At 39.7% G+C, this 25331-nt stretch overlaps 1 long non-coding RNA gene across 1 annotated transcript; it reads left to right on the top strand.

Annotated features, from left to right (window-relative positions):
- The first annotated feature begins 1217 nt into the window (after positions 1-1217).
- On the top strand, positions 1218-22127 carry LOC110210760 (uncharacterized). The gene is made up of 3 exons (XR_002325166.2): positions 1218-2336; positions 2894-2963; positions 21816-22127. It is a non-coding gene; the product is annotated as an uncharacterized LOC110210760 (long non-coding RNA).
- The last annotated feature ends 3204 nt before the right edge of the window (positions 22128-25331 follow it).

Here is a 25331-nt window from a genome sequence, read left to right as displayed (position 1 = left end):
AGGCATTGGGGAGTCACCAAATAATCAGCTAGAGATGTGAAAACCTGGAGGAGAAAACAAAAAAGTAGAATGTTTTTTTTCTCCTTAAGTTGGAAATTATTTTTAAAAAATGCACTACACAATTCTTTTTTATTTAAAAAATGAATACAATGCATTAGAGGAAATATTCAGATGTTGTCATCCAACCTTTGCCTCCTCAAATTTATTTTTAAAACCTATAATAATTTTTATATTAAAATGTTTTTCTTACTAGATCTTTATAACAGTGTGATGAAATGGATAGGGCATTGGATTTGGAATAAAAAAGAACTGGGTTCAAATCCTGTGATGTAATTTACCAGCTGTGTCACCCTGAACAATTGTATTTAAGCTCTTTGTGCCTCAGTTTACTTGTCTGTAAAAAAAGGGAGTTGGACTCAATAGTCTCTAAGTTCCCCTCTAGCTCTAAATGTATGACCCAATGATCCTTTCCACAGTGAGGACAATCATGAAAGGACAATTTGCAAAATCGAGGGCAAAATGCATTTTAGTCTCCAGTGGGCACTGTCATTTTCAAAGACTGGAATTGGAGTTGACCCTGGCAATAGTATCCAGTTATTCCAGTCATGATTAGAAACAATGAATGCATTTCCTTCCTTGCTTCATCTTCAAAAGCACTGGAAAAAATAGATTTGTGTCTGGAATGGTACCAAATCTAGAAATCACTTACAGAAATCTTTAGTTTTCAGAAGTCCATGAAGAAGATAAATCTTAAGCCTTAGGAGAAGTAGAAGCTGCTGACAGTGACAGCTCAGGAAAGGAGACTGATTAGTTCAATGTGGCAGCATTTATATTCAATTGGGCAGTTTTTTCTCTCTTTCTCTCCAGTTTCTTTTCTGAAAATGGGTGCTTTTGACATCACAGAGGACATTCTGTCTAGAAAAAATGCTCACTTTCTATGTTTTACCCTCTCTCTATAACGGGTGTCTGGTTTCCCATGATTGGCAGAATCTCAAGGCTGTTTTGTTTAACTCTCTCTGTTTACCTGATTCTTCAGGTGGCAGCTCCTGCTCCCTCCCTCCCATCCCTCAGCCCCACCCCAAGCTCCTAGAGTCCCTGGGCTACCCACACACTACCAACCTTAATTGAGTGAATGAGTCATTCTTACAGCTTCCTTAAAAAGTTCATCAGCTTGAAGCTCCATTTGTGACAAACCTTAAACTAGTAGGTAAATTCTATTAGTAAATGTATTATTTTCTGACTAAATTATACTTTTAAATATAATATGCTAAACATGAGCATTGTCTGAGAAAACCGAGTTATACATAATACATTTTGTGTTTATAAACTAACAAAGTGACTTAAGATCTGGGAAAAGATTGCTTTAAAATGATTGTATGTATTTCCATTTGCCTCGATTTTTATTTCCCTTTCCTCTAACTCCATAGTCCCTCGTATTCTTCCCTGCTCTCTGCCCTCCCCTCCCTCCACTATGACATTAAATTTCCAGACTCACAGACCTTGACAGGGCTGGGGGAGTGCTACGGGGAGAAAAAATCAAGGAGGAGCTAGAGGTAGGCCCTGGGGGAAAGGAGGAGGGAAGGGAAGGCACTGGGGAAGAAAGCAAGAACTGGCAGGAAGTCTGTGCATTTTGACAATAAGTGAATAATGCACAGATAACCAAGAACATCACAATCGGATTACTCTTGGTTATGTTTATGCCCACAGCACAAACCCTTGCTTCACCAGGCTGCAGGAGTGGACACATTAAAGCTGGATTTGGAATCTGTCCATGGAGGGTGCTGGTCCTTAGTATTTGTTGCTCGGAGAATGGCCTATGGGGTGTGGCCCCAGGAGGGGGCTGGTCCTTTTGGAGGCTTCAGTTTCAGATGGGGGGTGGTGAGGTAGATGGGGGTCTTGATCCCCAAAGCTGGCTTGAGAAACCAGGAGGGTGAGCTAATATTCTTGTTCTCTTGGTCAAAACATAAGACTCCTAGCCCATCCAGCTGGGGTTCTCCAATAGCACTGAGTTTGTGCCAGAAGGAGAGGGGATGAAAAAGAGCAGGGAAAAAAAAGACGGAGTGAATTTTCACAAAAAGCCCTTACCCTAGCCCATCCTCATTGTTTAATTTTCAGCTAGGCTTCCAGCATGCAGGAGTCTCAAGGCATTGAGCTGGCCAAGTATTCCCAGCCTGCTGCCCTGGGCACTTAGAGGGCCAGTAATTACTCAGTAATTAGTCTGTTTATAGCCTCATTATTGCTGACCTGCTGATGAAGCCCAGCCCACCTTTTGGCAGGCACTACTTGGTGATGGTCCTTTTGTGAGCAGGGATTCCGGAGGTGCTGGACAAGGGCCGGTGAGTGTAGGGGGAGGAATGGGAGCTTCTCTGAGCTGTTTCTCCTATTCCTCCCCGGCATATCATGGTTTATCCTGTCTTGTGTCTCTACCTATACCTCCACTAATAACTGTAGGTGTCTGAGTTAAACCCGACACTCAAGAGAAATCCTTGTTTCCTTTATCCTACTGCCCACCACTCCTCCCTGAGAGACTCAGTCCCCTTCTTTCCATCCTGGATACTCTGCTTCCAATCCCCACCCCCTTCCCATTGCAGCTCATATCCTTGAACGGTTGGAGAAGGCCCCCAGAATGTCATCTTTCAGATGCTAGGTTCCCTGACACCTTCAAGTTACATAATGGTTTTAAATTCTCACTCTGGACTCCGGAGGAGGAACTTTTAACAAGTCTCACACTTTGGTGAGCAGCATTTATGAGCTGGCAGAGTTAAGGAAGGGGGTGGGTGGGAGAATGGGGATGGAGTTTAAAGATGCCAACAGCTAGAATCATAAAATCATAGCATATTAGAGCTGGAAGGGACCTTAAACATCATCTAGTCTAATTCCTGTTTCTTTTCAGGCATGTGTGAGAGAAGATTGGATTGTTTGAAGAAGGTAAAACTGGAAGAAGAATCAACAAACTCACAGAGGTCAAATGAGTAAATTGCTGTATTTTTTCTTTGGGGATTGGTGTGGAAAGGAGGTGGTGCTGCTGTGGGAAGGGGCAGCGTATTATAAGGATGGGTATTTTCTTTTCACATGTGCCTAGATAACTAATCCAATATGTGAAAGATGATTGGTTTTTTCTCCCACAATTATAGATCCTTATTTCTGTCACTTTGGGGGCCCCCTGGTATTCCTTACTTTGATTTGTGGGGAGTAGAATCCCTGGTCAGTCTGCGAAGTCCCCCAAACATTAATCTGGAACACATGAGGGATGAGTGGACTTTTCTTGAACATGTGTATCCTTTTCTATCTAAATATGTCCCTGCTTCTGGTGCATGACACCTTGATTTGCAAGGGCTCCCCATTCTATGTCACAACCTTCTTAGGCTGATACAACCTCTCAGATTTCACTTCCGTTTAATTTAAGGAGCATGCACTGGCAGACTGTGTGCTAGGCATTATGCTGGAGACACAAAGACAAAATGAATCAGTTTTTGCCTTCCAGAAACTTATATTCTGGTGGGGCTGGTGGTATATGAGAAAGAAATAGCATTTGTACAGATAAGTAAATACAAAAAAATATAAAAATAAACAGAAGATAATTTTTTGGGGAGGGGGTACTACATACCAGGTGAATAGAGGAAGACATCTTTTTTTTTGGCCTTTTTTTTTTCTGGCAAGGCAATTGGGGTTAAGTGACTTGCCCAGGGTCACACAGCTAGTACATGTCATGTATCTGAGGCTGGATTTGAACGCAGGTCCTCCTGACTCCAAGGCTGGAGCTCTATCTACGGTGCCACCTAACTGCCCCTGAGGAAGACATCTTATAGGAGGTGCCTCAGACTGAGCCATGAAGGGACACAGGCATTCTAAGAGTTGGAGGGGAACAAGGAGAATATTCTAGGCATGAGACAAAGGCATAGGAATGGGAGTTGGAATATCATATACAGGGATCAGCAAGTAGGACAATTTGATTGGAAGAGAGTGTATGAGGTAGGGGTGGCGAGGAGATGATATGTCATCATCCTAGAAGGATAAGCTGAAGTCAGATTGTGAACGGCTTTAACTGTCCAACAGATGCTTACATTTTATCCTAGAGATGGTAGGGAGCCCTGGAAGTTTCCTGAGCATGAGGGTGACATAGGGCTCAGTTTTCGGGATGTCCGTTTGACAGCAATGGACTGCAAAGGGGTGAGGGTGGATGCAGGGAAATGGCTGTTGAGTCTCATCCCTTTGCCATTTGGTGACGTTGCTCCTTCCTCAGTCCAGGTAGCTTTATGTCCTACAGAAAATCTTTCTAGGATATTCCATAACTAATAAGTCAATCCTCTTACACCTCATACAGACAGAATGTCCTCCTTTCAGGCTAAGGTCAATTCCTTTTCTTTGATCCTGGTGTCAATGACTAACATGGGGAGAAAAGCACAAGAAAGAGAGATGAAGATTGGGTGCCCTCCAACTAAGGGTGTAAATGGCTGCCTGATTCTGATAAGCTGCAGCTTTTCACTTGCAGAATTCTGTGTTGCTAAGTTACCTAAATCCCTTGGGTGCTATGTTGGGATCTTGGGTGGAAAGAGGGGTGAGGGTGAAGGTGGGGCCTTAGACTTCAGATTATATATACTAGGCCTTAGCCTTTGATGTGTGGCAGATCTCAGAGCATAATTTTTCTTAATCACATAGATAACTTCAAATCAATTAATCAATCAATCACCAAAATTTAATATGGTCTACTAGGCACTGTACTAGATGTTCAGGATACCAAGATAAAAAAAGAAATAGTTTTTACCCTCCAGGAGTTGACGTTGCATCAAAGGAAACAGTGTATAAACATATGAATAAATACGAATTAAATGCAAAGTAATTTTGGGGGTGGGCAGTAGTAGATGGGGGGAAGGATCAAGAAAAAGCTCATGTAAGTACTAACACTTCAATTACGCTTTGAAGGGAGCTGTACTAAAAATGAGGGGTGGGAAGGGAGTGTTTCCAGGAATGGAGTTCAGTCATGGAGATGTGAGATAGAATGTTACAGATGAATTAAAAATAGACCAGATTAGCTGGACCTTAGAGTACGTGTGTCACAGGGATGATGGGGCTAACAATGTGAAATAGGCCCCTTTCTGTAGGCCCCTTGCTAAATCTAAGCTTTTGTCTTGGCCACTTCCAGTGACGTGCTATATATTGGGACACAGTCTGGCAACAAGACTGGACATTGAATTAGGGAGAGCAGCCTACTTAACAGTAGGATCTCTCTTGTCTGTTGATTATCTTGGGACTCTTTCATCTCTCCCTCATATTTCCCTTGAAGGGTAAACAGGATCTCCCCTACAGCAAGAGTTACTCTGAGCTATAGGTTGCTTTTCTAGGAGAGCCTGAGATCAGATTTCAAGTCCCTAGATGGGTTTCTTGCTTTGCATTTCTTTTTCCAAGTCCAGGTGGCTAACCATCAATCCATGGACTGAGTGCTGGTTGCCTGGCATAAAGTGATTGATCCAGAGTAAGTTGCTCAGACAGTGCAAATCTGAGGTGAAAGCAAAATGCCCGTTCAGCAGTCCCACAAATCTCCTCTTTCAGCCTCAATGTCTTTATCTATAAAAAGGGATAATAATAGAATCTCTCTGAAAGAGTTGTTATAAGTATCAAATCAGTTCCTGGCACATAGTAGGCATTTAATAAACTTTTGTTGATAGATTGACACGTAAAATGTTTTTAAAACCTCAAAGTGCTTGATAACTATTGTTTCGAAATGGATACAGACTAAACAGCCTTGGGTAGGATCTCCCACCTGGAATCTTCTTGATTTTTTTCATTATTTGCTAATGATAGCATGGTATAGTAGAGTCCTGAATTTGGAGGCAGAGAACTCTTGAGGCAGAACTGTGAGGTAGAAAGAACTCTGGTTCTAAAGTCAAAGGACCTCTGTTATCTGTCTGTGTGACCTCGAGCTTTATTGTTGTACAGTCATTTCATTTGTCTGACGCTTCATGACCCCATTTGGGATTTTCTTGGCGATGATACTGGAGTGGTTTGCCATTTCCTTCTCCAGCTCATTTTACAGATAAGAAAACTCAGTTAAACAGGGTTAAGTGACTTGCCCCGGATCACACAGCTAGTAAGCGTCTGAGGCCAGATTTGAACTCAGGAAGATGAGTCTTCCTGCCTGCAGGCCTGGCGCTCTATCTGCTGCACCATCTAGTCGCCTACCTTCCTTACCTACTTAACACTTAACTTGTCCAGGTCTCTGTTTCTGCTTCTATAAAGTTAGTAGGCTGGACTAGATGGCTTCTAAGGTCCCTTCTCGTTTTGGATCTATGATCTTATGGCCTGAGTTCAAATCCTGGTTTTATTAACTTACTAGTTGTATAGTCTTAGTTGTATAGCCATGTGGTATAATGAATAGAGCATTGTACTTGGAATCAAGAAGATTTAGGGTCAGACAGACATTTAGAAGCTATGTTAAATAGCAAATCATGTAATTGCTCTGAACCTCTATTTCCTCATCTGTAAAAGGTAGATATTAACAAAACTCGTGCATGTGAATGTTGTAAGGATCATATGAAATAATTATAATAATTAACATTTCTATGGTACTTACTATATGCCAGACACTGTGTAAGCACTTTTCAATTATTATCTCATTTGATCCTCAAAACAACTCTGGGAAGTAGGTACTATTATCATACCCATTTTATAAATGAGGAAACTGAGGCAAACAGGAGTTAAGTGACTTGCTCAGGGTCACACAACTAGTAAAGTCTTCTTGATTCCAAAGCACTCTATGCACTATGCCACCTAGCCATCAAATGTATGTGAAATAATGTATAGAAGTGCTTTGTAAATACTGAAACATTATTAAGTCGTAGGTCATCATTATCATGATTATCATCATCCCTGGACATCAGTTGCTTTTCCATAAAATAAGGGTACTGGATTTGGTGATCTCTAAGGTCTCTTTAAACTCTTTCATTCCAGAAGACAAACCATTAGAATCTCTTGCGGATAGCGGTGGGGGTGGGTAGGGGGAGGAATGTCTAAAGACACCATGCTACATGGTAGTAACTAGGTTCTGGGATTTTACTTTTCTCCTTCTTTTCTTCATATACTTGTCCATCTATCTCCCCTTAATGAATCTCACCCTTGACCCATATTTTTATGTTAAATATTTTGTTCTCCATTTATATATAGATTTCATGTTTTTTTTTTAATCTAGATCTATGTCCATGTCAGTATTTCTGTGTGGTCAAGATCATAAAAAAGGGTCTATGATCCATGTAGTTTTCTGTGCACAGTATCTGGCATGATGCTGTAGTCAATTAGGCATTTAATAGATAGGTTTTGATTATGTTACTAATAGTAATCCTCCAGTAATGTCTGATGCCTCATTGTGGAAGTAACCCTTGCTTCTCAAAGGCTGTGACAGTGGAACACAAGACCTGGTAGATCTTATCAAACTGGAAAGGCTCCAAATGCAGACCTGACCCAAGACTTTCCATTTTGCTGGATTCTTCCCCTTTTGGGAATATTTAAAAGATCAAATCAATTACCTTTAAAATTGTGTTGCCTCTGTCTACTATGGACGTGTTTTGCATAACTGCACATATACAACCTATATTGAGTTGCTTGCCTTTTCAATGAGGGTAGGTGGGGAGGGAGGAAGACAGAAAATTTGAAACATAAAGTTTTAAAAACATATGTTTATGAAAAAAATGTTTTCACATGCTACTGGGAAATAAGAAATATAGGAAGTGGGGTACAGAAGTCTGTCCTGCCCTACAGGAAAATAGAAGGGGAAGGGGATAAGAGAAGGGGAGAGAGATAGAAGAGAGGACAGACTAGGGGAAGGGATATTCAGAATTCATGACATCTTGGGGTGGGGGGAGGGGGGATATGGGGTGAAAATTTGGAACTCAAAAACTTGTGGAAGTGAATGTTGAAAACTAAAAATAAACAAATTTATATTAAAAAAAATGAGGGCCTTCACCATGGTGGTGGCATTGGCAGACGAGTTGAGGGACACATAATGAGACATTCTGTGAAGGTAGAAATGACAAGATCAAGATATTGGATATGTGGAGAAAGAATGCAAAGTCAAGGATGACACCTCAGTTGTGAGCCTGGGTCGACTAAGAGTGTGTTGGTTGCCTTGAAATAGGGAAGTTTGGAAGAAAGGAGGATTTGAGAGGAAAGATAAGTTCCATTTTAGACTTACTGAGTTTAAGATGTCTATAGGACATCCAGTTCAAAATGTCTGAAAGATCGAGACTGGATGGAGGTCAGAGAGGTTAGGGCATGTGTTTTATATTGGTGGATGTGTTTTATATTTTTGCTTTTTCTACAAATGCTTGTGAGGTTTTTATATCCTAATATATGGTTAATTTTTGTAATGGTGCTATACACATTTGAAAACTATGTATAATCCTTTTTATTTGCATTCAGTAATTACCAGGATACTATCATATCTTTTTTCCCTAATATTCTATTCATTTCCTTAAGATCTGTCTAATATACATCAAATATTTGGTCTAAAAAGAAAAAAAAATAAAATTGTGTTGCCTCCAACTTTCATTTCCTCTGTTTATTTGTGGTTAGATTCATCTTTTATTCCTGAATTCCTTTTCTCATGTGACATTGGGTCCTGAGGTGGTAGAGTCTAAATGTAGTTCAATTATTATTTCCAATAAACTTTTGCAGAAATGCTGGCAGGTCTGTTCAATTTCACATCTATTTATTGTTCTATTTTAAGATTTCCTCAGTGAATACTCTTATTTGTACTTCATGGCAAATTTTCTAAATATTTGTTGTCCCCTCACCATCTTCATCCTCCTCAATGTTCTGCAGATGAGTTTGCTCTCTAAACCAGCATTTTTCTTAGCTGTAGCTGCCATGTCTTTCTGCTTGACAAGGAAAATATGTGTTTCCTTGTTGATGTTGCTTTTGAGTTTTCAATTCTTTTATTCTTTTTGCCTGGAAGGAGATTGAAACATCCTGAGATCCAGGCTGGAGGAGGGAGTTCTGGGAAATTTTTGAAGAGCCATCTGTGCATTAGTGTGTATGTCAATCAACTGATAAACATTTATTAAGTGCCTACTATGTGCCAGGTGCTGTGCTAAGTGCTAGGGGACACAAAGAAAGGCAAAAGTAGTCCTTGTTCTTAAGGATCCCGCAATCTAATGGGGAAGACAACACATAAAGACAGCTGTGGCATGATGAAGTCCTGAAGCTGGGTGGGAAATAATAAGATAGTGGGGGAAATGGGAGTATTTTGGCATTGGTGATGGGTAGTGGTGGAAGAGGTACTGAGGAGGTATGAGTTTCAAGTTTTGGTGGGGGGTGGGGTGTTTAGGAGTGAAAACCAGGAAGAAGCACGGTGAGGAGAACAAATTGGAAGCTATTTCCTCTTTTAACAGTCACAGCACTTCTGTTCCCTTCTGCCCTCCTATCCTAAACAGGGTTAAGCCTAAGGGACCCTTTCAGAGTTGTCTGTCTCATGTTAAATGCCAGACACTTTTCACCTGAGCCATTGCAGAGCTAGAAGCAGCCAGAAATTTTGCCATCCCCTAAAGGCCTAAGCAATGGGTCATTATGTCTTTGGAGTCTTTTGGAATTTCCAAGGAAGCTCTGGGCACGTGATCCCTGGGATGCCTCTATAGGCTGGTTCAGCCTCAGTACAGGCACACAATTGATGAGCAACACCACATATAACATTGGTCTTGTTAGTCACTACAAGAGTCCTCCCATTTTCCATATTTTTTATAACTCAGAGTGTCTTTCCCTCCCAGATTGGTATCTTTGTGATGGTAAGTTGGGCCATCTTTTGTCTCAACTCTTACCTAGCCCATAGTCATTGAATGATTATTGCCTTAGACAAACTGAGACCTGGGGGAAAAAAAACCACCTTAATTTAGAAAGGCCAAGGTCCCTTACTGCATCCTAGGCCATCATCAGTTGTCTTACCCTTGTCTTGTCATTGGTCTTCGATGACTCTGGAGGAGAAAGTGAGGCTGGTGACTTCATGCAGCTCTGCCTCATGCACATGTCATCACCCTCATGATGTCATTAGTTCTCTTTGAGAATGAAGGATCAACAACAGCAACAATGAAGACTTTTACCTCAATCAAGACTTTCTAAGAAATGGTAGCAGTCAAAATCAGTTTAAAAAACCTTTTGTCTATTTCCATTTAAAAATAATGAAAAACTTATTTAACAGGTCTATTGTGTGTGTTCTATGTTCTTAAACTTTTATTTATTTATTTATTTATTTACTTATTCATTCATTCATTTATTTATTTAATCATTTATTCATTCATTCATTTATTTGTTTGTTTGTTTGTTTGTTTGTTTATGGTAAGCAATGGGTTTAAGTGACTTGCCCAGGGTCACACAGCTAGTAAGTGTCAAGTGTCTATTGCATGTGTTTTAATTACTTGTGATATCTTCTCATCTAATCTAATATGCTATTGTTTTGGATTTTGCTTTAACTAGCTGATGATCTGAATGTTGACAAATAGCCGATTCTGAAAATATTGCTTTATCCATAACTTTATCTATATTGTAGAGAATCTTGTGTTGGACTGATAAGGTAAAATACTGATACTGATAAAGTAAAAATTTCAAAGCAGTTACTTGCTGTGTGATCATGGGCTGTCATTCAAAAAATGGGAATAGTAATGCCTGTAGTTCTTACCCTATAGGGTTGTTTAATAGATCATAGATTTTGGACTGGAAAGGACTTCAGAGATGATGTAGTTCAACCTAATTTTATAGAGGAAGGAACTGAAGCCTAGAGAGAATTAAGTGACTTTTCCATGATCAGATGTAGTAAGTGCCAGAGCTGGGATTTGAACTCAAGTCCTCTGAGTCATAATTTAGCACTCTTTCCACTGTATCACAAGATAATATAAGATTTTTGAAACTTAAACTAATGCATGTCAGTTACAATAATAATAATAATACATTAAAGCCAATCTCATTAGTGTATATATGTAACACACTGTGTGTATGTGTATATGTGAGCTTTCTTTGGTGTTCACCACATTCATTATTTTCAGACTTGTCTTCAAGACAGTATTCATGATGTACCAAGTGCAAGATTTCTGAGTAGTCTACAGGTCCCTTGGCCTTTCATTTTTTCATGCTAAGCATGTTTTCCAACAGTTTTTATGGTTTACCACTGTGCTCACCTTCTCTTAGAAGTTACTGAGGAGGGGCAGCTATGGGGTACAATGGATAGAGTACCTGCCCTGGAATCAGGAAGATCTGAGTTCAAATTCAGGCTTAGACACTTGACACTTACCAGCTGTGTGACCCTGGGCAAGTCACTTAACCCCAATTGCCTTACCAAAAAAAAGTCACTGAGTATCAAGATAAAGATAAGAACCTGTAAATTTCTTCATATTCTCTTTTTTAAAAAAAATATTGATGAGTTTTGCTTTTAAATTGCAAACATATATAGCTTACTTCCTTTGTGAGAGGTCTCTTGTAAAAAAGAGAAGCAATTAAACAAACTAAAAATACAATGGCCTCAGACTGAAAGTGCATACACCATTCCATGCCTTTGAAGCTTCCCTATGCATCTGTATTAAAAAAAAAATGAACAGACATCTATTTTCTTTTCTTCCCATCCTCTCTCCATTGAGGAAAAAAAGAGAAGAGAAATAAATTCCTTGTAACAAATATGAATAGTCAAGCAAAACAAATTTCCTCATTGGTTGTGTACAAATATGTATGTATATGTATAGATGTATATAAACATACACATGCATGCACACACACATGCACATATTCTGCCCCTTAACATATTACCTCTCTGTTAGGAGCTAGATAGTATGTTTCATCCTTAATTCTCTGGAATTATGGATATTTATTATAGTTTTCAAAGTTATTTTGTTATAGATTTGTCTTTTCATGTCATTCTTTATCAGTTTATAAAAGTCTTAGAATTATTAATTTAAACAAGAGTAGTGCTAAATTGTTCAAGTTCTTCTTACTTCACTCTATATCAGTTTGCATAAGTCTTTCTATGTTTTTCCTTTCCTTTTTTATCTTTTGCACCAGATATTGGCCCATGAGTTGTAGGTATCTTCAAAGAAGTGTGTTTACTAGCGCTAACATGAACATAACATGATGAGACCAAGTATCCCATGAAATGATGTTTCTTATTGTCATTAGGCATACAATGAAAGCAATTCAGCCAACTCTTTTATTGGCTTTTCTGGAGAGAATCTATTAGCCTTCCTACCATTTAACTGTAATTTATTTGTCTTCTAGGTTCTATAGTGAAAAAGTCAATATAGACGTATAACAGTTCCTCTAGTGGTGTATCCATTCCTTGGTCACTGAGCAAAGATGGCACATTGAGAGCACTAACAGTTAAATCAATGTTGGTGATGTTTTCAGAATTGGGTGCTTCTTAGGTTCCTCTTCCCTGTTTTCTATCACTTTACCATTGCTGTTGAAGTGTAGATTGTAGGGGTTCTGGGACCCCAAAATCACGACACGTGGGTCCTGTCTGAATGAATTTGACCCAAGTTTTCTTTCAGCCAAAGACAAGGTTTATTAAAGATGAACCGTACAGGCCAGACTTTTAAGGAATTTGAACATTAGTGATGCTTGTAAGGACAAGTGTGCATGAGGAAGTCTCAGCCCCTAAATGGGGTCCAGGATGGATCTTATACACAGCTAGGTAATTTGGGGTGACCGGAAGAGGGGCTGGGAGGAGGATCTTGAAGTGGGGGTGACTGGGGGAGGAGTTTAGGGAGAATCCCAATGGGAGTCTCTGGGAGGTTGAATGGGGTCATCCTGGAATAGACAATGGAAGGCTAGGCCAATGTGGTGGATCTTTAATAAACCTTGTCTTTGGCTGAAAGAAGGCTTGGGTTGAATTCTTTTAGACAGAACCCACGTGTGTGATTTTGGGGTTTCAGCACTCCTAAACCTCTAGACCTCATCAACAAGACTGAAATGACTGACCAAAAACAAAAATGGAATGGAATGAAACGAAATGAAAAATTGAAAGCTTTATCATTTAGATAGAACCTGCCAGAGCTTATGTTTCGTTAGCCTTATTTTCAAGAATGTAATATCACTTCCGCACCATGAGGAAGTATTGCAGAGGGACTTTTGTGGACAAGTGATAGAAATACTACTACCACTACTACTACTACTACTACTACTACTACTACTACTACTACTACTACTACTACTAATTATTATTATTATAAAATTAATAGAGATTTGTGTGCATTACCAATTTATAGTTTGCAAAGTGACTTACATGTGTTATTTATTTGATCTGCACTACAGGCCTGTGGGGATAAGTTCTATGGATAGTGTTGTCCCCATTTAATAGATGACAGAACTGAGTCTCAGAGGTCTAGCAATTTTAAATAGGTCTCTTCTTATTCTGAGTCCAGTACTTTTTCTACTATATCACCCTACCTCTGAGTAATATTAGCCCCATTTTATAGATGGAGAAATGGATTCTTGGATGATAAAATGGCTTACCCAATGTCTTGCATCTTGTAAGGGATAGCCTCCTATTCCACATCCATTGCCCTTTCCAATATACCACAGCTGAGCACTGCCTCATCTCTTTATATGAGCTTCTTGAACATCCTAGGAAGCTCTTTTTTTGTGTTTTTTTTCTCTCCTTCCCCACATGCTTATTTAAATCCTTTTCTTTTTTAAAAGCTCAACAGAAATCCCACATTCCCCATAAAACATGCGATGCTTTTGTCCTCCTCTGAATTCCTGTATCATTTAATATCATAGGATAAGAAGGTGATAATTTAGTGCTAGAAGGACACTTAGAGGTCATCTAGTGCAATCTCTTCATTTTATATAGAAGGAACGTGAGATGAGAAAAGTTAAGTGACTTGCTCAAGGTCATATAGGAAATAATTGACAGAGCCAGGATTTAAACCCAGATTCTCTGCCTCTAAACCTAGTACTTTAGTTGTATAAATTGTTTCCTCCCAGGAGAGTGTAAATGTCTTCAAGGCAAGACTTTTCTTTTCTTTCTTATTTCTTTTTTATTCCCAACTCTTAGCATAGTACTTGGCACATAATAAGTACTTAACAAATGCTTATTGAACTGAAGGAGCCAGACATCTGGATGTAGGTTGAGATGAAGCATCTCCTAGAGGGAGTAAATCCTCATGTACCCAAGGACATTTGGTTGAGAGGCAGTGTGGCTTAGGAAGTTGGCCTCAGGAGTTGAGAAAACCTGGGTTCAAGTCTTGCCTCTGATATAGACTGACTGTGTGACCCTGGGCAAGTCACCAGTGCCCTTAGGCAACTTTCTAGGTTGATAAATTGCAGAACAGGGGCTGATTGACATCAGTAGAGAGAGTTAAGTCTTTGGGAGTTTCCTATCCTGATGTTATTACAAGTCTGTACAAAGAAAAATGCACTTGTGCAGGAGGGGGACTAGTCATATAGAGAAAGTAGTAAGGGATAAGAGATGGACATCCTGAAGGTATTCACATAGTGGTCAGAGACTTAAAGGAAGGCTTCCAAGCCGTTGGGAAGATCTTCTATGGAGAAGATAATGAGGTGTGACAGGATATGATCTAAGATGCAAAGACAGACAGAACTCTCACAGACATAAGATGACATTTGAAGAATGAATGAATGAATGAATGAATGAACGAACATGCTTATGATGTGCTAGACACTGTGCTAAGTGCTGACAATACAAAAGTGAAGGCAGTCCCTGACTTTAAGGAGCTTATATTCTAACAGCAAAAGATAACACATATATACACACAAGCACCCAGGCTTCAGTGGGGGATGAAAGGGGAATATGCTAGGGGTGTTAGGCCACAGGTGATAGAGGTGACCAGAGTTGGTTTGGGACCCAGTTCTGACTCACAAGAGCGGGCTGATATTAAAAAGTCTTTTTTTTCTTTTTCTTCTTTAGATGGGCCTGGAGCAGACATGGGGAGCTGCTCTTTTTGTTGACCTGGCTAGAAGGCAGATCAGTATTGTTTTGATACTCCTGAAACTCCTGGACATCATGTTCTTTGTGTGAATAGGGGTGGAGTGGAGATGCTGAGGACAGCAGTGAGAAGCACACATTTAGGCCTCCTAAGGAGATAATCATTATGGGCAAATAAATACATGAACTGTTCTGAAGCAGAGTTCATGTCCTTCTCTCAGTGGCCCCGGGAAATCAGCAAACAGCCCACGTAGCTAAGTACAGCCAGGCAACCCCTCCTGACCCCAGATTACTGCTAATGATGGGAGCTAGGAGCCCGACTCTGAGAAACAAGGGAGACGAACTCCCGCTGCAGCAGAGCAGGGCCCCTGAGGACAAGGATGCTCACCCTCGTTGGGGATTTTCCACTGCAGGCTTAATGTTTAGTGGAAAACAAAAGAATTAAGCCCAGCAGCACAGTACAGATTGTGTATCTGAGATGGATTGCTTCTCAGAAGGCACTAAAGGAATTTATGAACTGGCCATAGTAAGACTCTCACCTAGTTCAACTTCCTGGAGAGTTGAGATGACTATAGATTCCCGGGTCTAGAAAGGTACTTCAGAGGAAATCTCTTCCCTTCCACACCTCTTTCATTCCCCTGTACTATGTCATAAGTAGCCTGTTTCTCCTGGGGCAGACGGTACCACGACCACTGATGGTAGCTTCTGAATTTTGTATCAGAGGATGCTTCTTCCTCCTTCCTTTTGCTGTGAGGTGGGAATTTTGACAGACCCTGTAGTAGTCATATGCATTTACCTTAATTGTGGGGCAGAGAATTTATTGAAGCCCTTTTGCTTCTACATGACTCTTTGTATCACACCCTCTGATCTGACCACATCTCTCCAGTCAATAATTAAATACCTACTATGTTCAGGGCATGCCAAGTGTTGAGAGAGATAAAACAGGCCCTGATCTCAAGGTGTTTTTCTTGGACTGGGGAGGTAGGCTGTGGATACAACACGTACACAGACAGGAAAGATAATTTGAGGAGGAAGAGAGCACTGGGTAGAGTTGGGGGATGGGGTGGGGAGAGAGGGATCAGGAGAGGCTTTGCAGAGGAGGCAGTACCTAAGCTGAACCAGGAAGAAAGCTAGCGATTCTAACAGTTAGAGGGTGATAATGGAAAGCTTGAGAAAAGGATTAGAAGCAGAAGTGGTATAGTGAGTTTGAGGAGCAGCTGGTAGGTCAGTTTGATTGGAGCAAAGAGTGTGTGGAGGAGAGTTGTTTGAAATATATCTGCAATGGTAGGTGGGATCCAGATTGCAGAACTCTCAGGCTAAGTTTGTATTTTATCCCAAAGGCAATTGGGAACCACTGATGATTTTTGAACAGCAAAGAAATAGGGCCATATCCGTGCTTTGTGACTACTAGGAAAGATAATTAAGAGGTTATTAAAATAGCCTAGGTGAAATGTAATCAGGGACTGAACTAGGTTAGTGGTCATGTAAGTGGAGGGAAGGGAAAGGATACAAGAGGCATTGTGGAAGTAGAATTTACAAGGTTTAGCAACTCTTTGGATATGGGCTGGTGAAGGAAAGGAAAAAGTTTAGGAAGTGAACCTGGGAGACAGGAAAATGGTGGTGCCTTCCACTGAAACAAGATAATTTTATAGAGAGCTGGTTTAGGGTCAAAGACAATGAATTCCATTTTGACCATGTTGATTTGAGTACTACTCTAATGTCTTTTCATGGCCTGGGGGTTATCTTGGGTTCTTGAAGGATGTGTTGGCAGAACATGAGACCTGGCAGAGTCTACTATGCTAACAAGGAGTTTAGTAAGGGAAAAGATTTCTAAGGACAAGCCTATCTAGATAACTACAGAGAAACTTATCACCAGATGGATGGATACTTGGTGATTAATTCTTTGGCCTTGGCAACCCATGAAACAAAGACAAATATAGAACGGCCTCCAGTCCCTTTTACCTTCCTTCTTCTGCAGTGATGGTGATAGAGTACTCCAAGAATCACAAATATTTTTAGACCAAAGATTTATTTGGCTATTGGAACTCTAAATATGGTATCTTTATTCAGTAGTTAACAAATATACATGCTAGTGGAGAAACAATTATATTGATATTAAAATTCTTACTATAAATGCAACCACAAGAAAGAAGGAAGTTGCAGCTCAATGGAAGCATGACTCTCAAGTTCCTTGGTGAAACAGATAAAGGAATTGGCAGAGTTGGCTTTGCTCTGCACTCAAAGGCAATTAAAAACTTTATTTCATACTACATTTGGTCATCTTGTATTGTAGGCCTTGGGATAAATATTTGCAAATAGATGACCACTGAGATAATTACAGAGGATGAAGTATTAGAGAAATTAATTGAAAAACTCACCTTCTAAATTAAATCAACCCTTTGATTCTTAGAGATTTCAATGCAAAGGTAGAAATAGCTGAAGATGGTGAGAAATACGTTGGAAATCTTAGGCCAGGAGCAAAGAACCAAAGACTTGCAGAAATACATAGAAACTTCATTCCTCTTATATTGTGGATACTTCCAGAAAAGAATTAGTCAGAGACATAAGATGAAGGACTAGAGTATTCAATACTCATGATGTCTCAACTTTTCCAAAATAGGAATTACGTACAAGAGATAAAGCAATTTTAGTTGTCTCCATGTTCTAAAACACCCAGAACTCTAACAAGGTAAAAACCAAAATGGACTATGAGAATGTCAGTCCTTAACCTCTATCGTGCTCACTTAGTACTCCCTCTCCCACCAGCCACCACCCTCTGGCAGGGGAGCACAAGCTTCCTAGAACCTAGAACAGAATTAAACTCTACCCTACTCTTCCCCAAGTGCCACAGGAAAAAAATGAAAGGGAGAAGGTTTCTCTAGCTGAGACTATAGCACATAGCGTGTTGTGTTGTAATAGTATTTAGCTAGAGAACTGAGAAACAGAGGGAACTGGAGCTGAATGCCAAGGTATGAGGCATGTGTGGCATTTCAGTAAGATTGAGAGAAAGGGGACTACCACAGCTAGGGCCAGTTCTTTTCCCCCAGAAATCATTTGGGGCAGAGACTGAGGCTGGTGAAGCAGGAATTGCCAGTGTGGGAGTAGATTGATACAGCTTTGATTTCCAGATCGCAGGGAAACTGCAATTGAAGGGGTAGTAGTCAGAAAGTGAGCAATGAAGGGAAATAAGGGAAAAAAAGACTAAAATTACCAAAGATTTAAGAAAGAAAAACCTAGTTAAAAACTTTGAGTTGGTTGATAAACCAACAGGAAAGAGATTAAAAACAATGCAATATGATCTCATCATCTAAATACATCCAAATGTCTCTGAATAAATATTGCAAGAACAAGGAAAAAAAACATAAGAAAGAGCACCCTTCATACCCAGCTGATCTCCAGGGCTTCAAGATCACCAGAAAGTCATCATTTTACAAGATCAAATTCTGCAAGACAAATCTTCAATAACTTTTAAATGCACACTTCTTCACCACTCTTACCCCTGGGTCCCCACCTCTATCTCTGATTAGAGAAGGTGAAGGTTGGCCATTGGAGAGCTCCTCCCAGATTCTCCACCATTTAAGGAGAGCACCCAAGAGAGCCGCTTCATTATTTCCCACCTACCTAATCTGGTTTTCATGATTTCTAGAAACTAATCATTCTGTAGGATGAAATCAACTCTGATATTCATACCAAATGATTTCCTGCCCCAGCTAAAAGACTTCACTATGCTCCCTTCCACTTTTCAGCTGCTTGAGGAAAGGGACTGTGATGCTTTTCTTAGTATTCCCAATGCTTAGCACAATGTCTGGCACATAGTAGGTGCTTAATAAATGTTTATTGAATCTGACTCTGACTCTCATAGATTCTAAAAAGAATGAAAAAGAAAACATCAGGATAATCCCAAATAATTCAAGAGAGAAAAAAAAGAATTGTGAAAGCAAAATTTATGGTCTGTACCCTAGGAATAATTGGCAGTGTAGCAAACCTTAAATACAAGGCTACACAATTCAACAAAGAAATAAGAGAGAACAATTGATTGAGAATGCAGAAATGCAGAACAATCTGAGAGAAGATAAGCAAAAAGCAATAATGTTAAACTATAAGCAAAATATATTGCTCTTTAACACAAGACAAGATTCACAGATAGAACTTAAGGACTACAAGTTTTCCGGAAGAACACAAGGTAAAAAGCCTTAATATAATAATGCAAGAAATAACATAAGAAAATTGCTCAGAACTTCTGAATACAGGAAATAAGGTGCCAATAGGAAGAATCCATAGATTGCTTCCAGGAAAAAAAATCAACAAGCCCAAACCTTATGCTGCAAACTCCAAGACAGAGAATGGTTAAATTTAGCAGACATAATGATGAACAGCAAATTCTACAAGTGACCAGGAGAAAGATCTTCAAATACAAAGGAGAAGAAACTTGAATAACACAAGACTACCCTATAGCCACCAGAAACTTCAAGAGGGATTGAAATAATGTGTCACGAAAGATAGAGGAGTGAAAGAAGCAACCTAAGGTGACATACTTTGCAGACGTGAATCTAGTCATTAATTTTAAAAAGATGGACATTCAGTAAAATAAAAAAGAGCTGATTCAAGCATTCCTACAAAGAATACCAGAGCTGAGCAACTTACTTTCTTTTCAAACATTCCAGGCAAAGAAATACAAAAAAGGAAAACAAATATTATAACCAGAGATAGAAACAATAAAAGAACAGAGAGATAATCAAACAAATATAGCAACCAAGGAAGATATAGATCATGAAATAAATTGTCCCATAAAAATCTCCAACTAAAAATGGAAAGACGTCTATGGATTTAACATCATCATCATCGACAACAATGAAATAACAACAAAAAGATCAGTAAGATATTGGTACACAAGAAGATAAGGGTGAAAGTGGAATTCAAATAGAAGTGATGACACTTTAGGCCTGAAATATTGTGTACTATACACCTCACAACACTGCACCTAAAGGTGAATCAATGCTTGTAAGTGGGACTAAATTGCAGAATGGGAAGGCAAAAGAGAAGAGTGTAAGAAGAATATAGCAGGAAATATGTGATATAACTTAATCAGGTCAAAAGTTAGCAATGAAGGGAAAATAACTCATATAGTTTCTCAGGAAGAAGAGGGCCTTCAGGGAAATGGTGAGGATGCAAAAGAAAGGAACTGAAACAGAGAGATAGAAAAGGGAAAATCTTTGCTACTACAAAAAGTTTTTTAATAAATTTTTTGGTGTCTATGGGAAAAAGCCCTTCTTTTCAATATCAACATTTTACTGCTCTTTTTAAATGGCTGTGAAACATGGACCATACTAGTCTTTGAAGCATTAAAAATAATTGTCAACCAGAGGGCAATGGAGACTGTCATAGAGAATATAAGCATGTGGCAGCACACAAAGAACTAATGAACAAAAAAAGAACTTTGAAGAAGAATTGGAGTAAAATATGGCATCAGAGAAGTATGTGATTGAACGAGAAGATTGAGGATAACAAGAGGACAGTTTCTATACAGAGGCAGCTAGGCAGCATTATAGTACATAGAGGGCTGGCCCTGGAGTCAGGAAGACTCATTTCCCTGAGTTTAAATCTGCCCTCAGACACTTCCTAGCTGTGTGACACTTGGCAAGTCACTTAACCCTATTTGCCTCGGTGTCCTCACCTGTAAAATGAGCTGGAGAAGGAAATGGCAAGCTACTCCAGGATCTCTGCCAAGAAAACCCCAAATGGGGTCATGAAGAGTTGCAGACGACTGAAAAAATGGCTGAACAGCAACAATTAAGTTTTTTATATTTTGGTATCCTTACTGTCTCATGAGAAGCAAAGAGAGGTCTCCAACAAGTTGGATCTTCTGTGGTAAGCTTATAGGAGGACATGGATAAAAATTGCACAGGGTAAGCAGGCATGGATGAGTTCCATCTTTGTGTGTTTATATTTGCATTGGTAAAGTAACAAATAAGTTAGAATAGAGAGTTTGAAAGAGAAGGTGCTAGTGGAAAACTTAGTCTGTGGTGTAGGACTAGAGCTCAGGAAAGAGGTCGGGGCTGCATAAATAGATTTAGGAATCATATGCGTAGAGGTCTTCTCTAAGCCTAGAGAGAATTAAATGGAAAGTGATATTTGTATCAGGACAGGAAGTCACAAATTAGTCTTGTTGTAGCCAAAGTTCCTTAGAGAATGGGAAAAAGACCACAAAATGACAAATGGATCACTATATCCTCTAGGAACAAAACTCTCTTTTCCTCCCCTGTTAGAAAGCAAGGAATTTTTGTGGGCAGGAATCATATTTTTACTTTTCTTTGTATCCCTAGGACCTAGCCCAATACCTGATTCATATCAAAAACTTAATAAATGTTTCTTAACTGACCCATTGGTAGAGTGTTTATATCACTAGAACAGGAGGAAATTTTACCTCTCTTGCTGTCTTTATTTCTCACTTTATCTTTCTCTATTCCTGTCCCTGTCACTGTCTGTCTGTCTCAGTTTTTGCCTTTCTGGATGTCCAGCTAGGTACTGGATGAGCCTAGAGTTACCTTTTCTGATTTTAAATTGTTAGATTATCTGAGAATTGGTGGTAGTGGGGGAGGTTATCCTTTGGGCCTTGCCAGTGGTCAACGACTATCTTGAGAGTTTTCTCCCCCTTTAGACTGTGCTCTCTTTGAGAGCGGTAACTAAATTTGGGTTTGTTTGTGTCCCCAGCACTTAGCACAGTACCTAGCACATAGTAGGTGCTTAATAAATGCTTTCTGACTGACATTTTCGTAATGCCCAGAGTACTAGGGAATGGAAACTTACTTAATTTGTTAGAGGAAGAAAAGTGGGAGTGTCTGGATGGGAAGAAGGGATCCTGAAATGCTACTCTTACTTTTTATGATTTTTCTACTTCTAGTAACAGAGTTCCTGACAATGAAGCATGTTGAAGCATCCTCTCTTAAACTGAAGCACTGCTATCCCTGAAATCCATATGGTTGGTGAAGAGGAAAAAGTACAGGAACTGGAGTGAAGACTTGTTTTTGAATTCTAGCTATTCCATTTACATGTCCAAGAAAAGAAGTAATTATATGACCATTGGCAAGGCAGAATGTGAGAAATGCCATAAGAAATAGATGAGCAAACCTTTCTGAGACTCATTTTTCTCATCTGTAAACTATTTGTGCTAGCTACCTCATGGGTTTGTTAGGGAAAAGATGTGAGTCTGTCAATTAGCAATTTATTAAATTAATCTATTAAATTTAAAAAATCAATAAAAATCTATTTTAAAAAATCTATTAAGTGATTACTAATGTGCCAAACACCATTTTAGGGGCTTGGTATGCAAAGAAAGAGGGCAGTTAGGTGGCACAATGGGTAGAGTGCATGGCTTGAAGTCAGGAAGACTCATCTTCTTGAGTTTGAATCCAGCCACAGATACTTACTAGCTGTGTGTCTCTGGGCAAGTCACTTAACTCTATTTGCCTCAGTTTCCTCATCTATAAAATGAGCTGGAGAAAGAAATGGCAAACCACTTCAATATCTTTGCCAAGAAAACTCCAGTTGGGGTCACAAAGATTCAGACGCTATAGAAATGGTGGAACAACAACAGTAAAGCAAAGAAAGACAAAAACATAAGAAAGTCAACGTTTTCAAGGAGCTCGCGGTGTAATGGAGGAGACAACGTGGAAACAAACATGAACAATCAAACTATGTAAAAGATAAATTAGGGATAGTCTCAGAGAGTGGATACTAAGATTGAGGAAGACTGGGAAAAGCTTCTTGTAGAAGCTGAGAGGTGAATGAAGTCAGGGAAGTCAGGAGGCAGAAGGGAGAAGGGGGAAAATTTCAGGCGTGGGAAATAACCGGTGAAAATGATCAAAATGGGAAATGGAGTGTCATGTATTAGGAACAGCAAGGCAGCAAATGTTACTGGTTCATAGAGTGTGTGGAGGGAAGTAAGGTGTGAGAATGGAAAAGTAGGAAGAAGCCAAGTTATCAGGCTTTAAAAGTCAAACAGGATTTTATGATCTATCCTGGAGACAACAGGAAGCCACTGGAGTTTATTGAATGGGGGTGGGGGAGGAGACAGGTTTAACAGGGCCAGACCTGCATTTTAGGAAGGTCAATTTGACAGCTGAATAGAAAATGAGACTTGAAGAGCAGAGAGAAGTCTTTCCCAACTCCTCTTAATTCTAGTGCCTTCCTTCTGCTAGTGATTTCCTATTCAACCTGTATGTAGCTTGTTTGTACCTAGTGGTTTCCTTATTGTCTCCCCTATTAGATTGTGAACTCTTTGAGGGCAGGGACTATCTTTTGCCTTTTTTTGTATCTCCAGCACATAGCACAGTACTTGACATGTAGAAGGTGATTAACAAATGTTTATTGAATGACTAGCTGACTTGAGGCAGGGTGACTAGCCAGCAGGCTATTGCAATAGTCCAGGTGTGAAGTGGTCCAGGGTGGTTGAAGCACCAGAGGAAGGTAGGACAAGAGATGCACAAGAGATGTTACAAAGGTAGACATGTCAGATTTGCTAACTGAATGAGTATGGGAGGGAGTGAGAAAGAATGAGAGCATAAGGATTATTGGGCAATTGGGAGAATATTGGCACCTTGCACAGAGATAGGGATGTTAGGAAAGAGGAAGGCTTGGAGGGAAAAATAATGAATTCAATTTTAGGAATGTTGAGTTTAAGACGTCTATTCAGCATCTAGTTCAACATGGCCAATGGTCAATTGGAGATGCAAGACTGGAGGATGGAACAGGAGTTAGGGCTAAGCAAATAGATCTGAGAATCATCCGCATAGAGGTGATAATTGAATCCACAGGAGCTGATGAGATCATCAAGTGGAATGGTACAGAAGGAGAAGAGTGTTCAGAATAGAATCTTATGGGACTCATACCACTGAGGATACAATATGAATGAAGATTTGTCAAAGGAGACAGAGAAGGAACTGTCAGATAGGAGAACCTATAGAGAAAATGTCTCAAAAACAGAGAGAGTAGAGAGTATTAAGGAGAAGAATAATCAGGGTGGTTAGCTACAAAAGGGAGGAGAGATATAGGAGAATAGTTAACAGAGACAGACACGTAAGGTTCTTTGAGGATGCAGGAGACAGGGGCATGCTTGTAGGCAGTGGGGAAGCTTCCAGTAGACAGGGAATGATTGAAGATTAGTGAGAGGAGAAGATGAGGGAGGAGGTAATCTGCTGGAGGAGATGGGATGGAATGGAATCACTTTGCACGTAGAGGAGTTAACCTCGGCAAGGAGAAAGGCCAGCTCTTTATATGAAACAAAGGTGAACAGTAGCAGAAATCATCTGGGTTATGTAAGATAGGAACAGAGAAGAAAAGTGACATACTCTAAACATAAACATCATTTATCAATTAGACTCAGTTCCAAAGAATTTATGCTTTTTACTATTTGACACATGCTGTGGCTACCTGACACATAGTAGGTGTCTAATAAATGTTTACTGAATAATTTTCTTAATCTCAATTCCATTCTGTCTCTTCTTTTCAACATTTATTAAATGTTTAGTGTGCTGCAGCATGTGTTGAACTCCCTAATCCAAGGAAGCCTATGAGGTCTACGTCTAGGGTCCCTTTTGTTATGGTTCTCTGGATTAGAGCTTTCCCACAGTTCTCAAATTCTCCTTCTCCTAGTTAGTTGATGAAAAACCAACTCCACTGAAGAGACAGTTGAGGACTGGATGATGCCTGAAATTCTACCATTACTATCTGAAATGCTACCATTAGAAGAGCATTTTTTGTTGCTGTTGTAAAAACATTGTTTACTATTGAAATGTAATAACCTTGAGAGGCCTAACACAAAGCACCGCCATTCTTCCAGTCACCCAGGTTCACCACCTTGACGCCATCTTTGACTCCTCACTCTTAGTTACCAGGATAGTCAATCTGTTGTCAAATCTTTTTGGTTTTGCCTTTATAAAATATCTCATATAAATCTCCTTACATAGATACCACAAGTTTAGGCCCTCATAACCTCTCACCTGAACTATTGCAATAACCTTCTAATCGGTCTACCTGCCTCAAACCTCTCTCCATTCCAATCCACATTTAGTCTGCTGCCAAAGCTATTGTTTTAAAGTGTAGGTCTGATCATGCCACCCTACTGCTCAGTGAGCTCCAGTGGCTTCCTATTACCTTCAGAATGAAATTATTCATCATTTAAAACTCTTCATAACCTGCCCCCTTCCTACTCTCATTAGTTTTTTTTTAATTTTATTCTCTTCCATATTCTATACGACCCAGCTTTGCTGACCTCCTTGCTGTCACAAGTGTTACACATAACACCTCTCCTGCCTCTGCTGTCCCCCATACCTAAAATCCCCTCCTTCCTTACCTCCTACTTTTAGTTTCTCTGGCTACCTTCAAGATTCAGCTTAACTCTCACTTTCTGCAGGAGTTC

The sequence above is a fragment of the Phascolarctos cinereus genome, unplaced genomic scaffold, assembly GCF_003287225.1.
Source record: "Phascolarctos cinereus isolate Bilbo 61053 unplaced genomic scaffold, phaCin_HiC Scaffold_726;HRSCAF=1367, whole genome shotgun sequence".
NCBI lineage: Eukaryota > Metazoa > Chordata > Mammalia > Diprotodontia > Phascolarctidae > Phascolarctos > Phascolarctos cinereus.
Note: the sequence above shows the minus strand (reverse complement) of the source record. Positions and strands in the feature narration are given on the sequence as shown.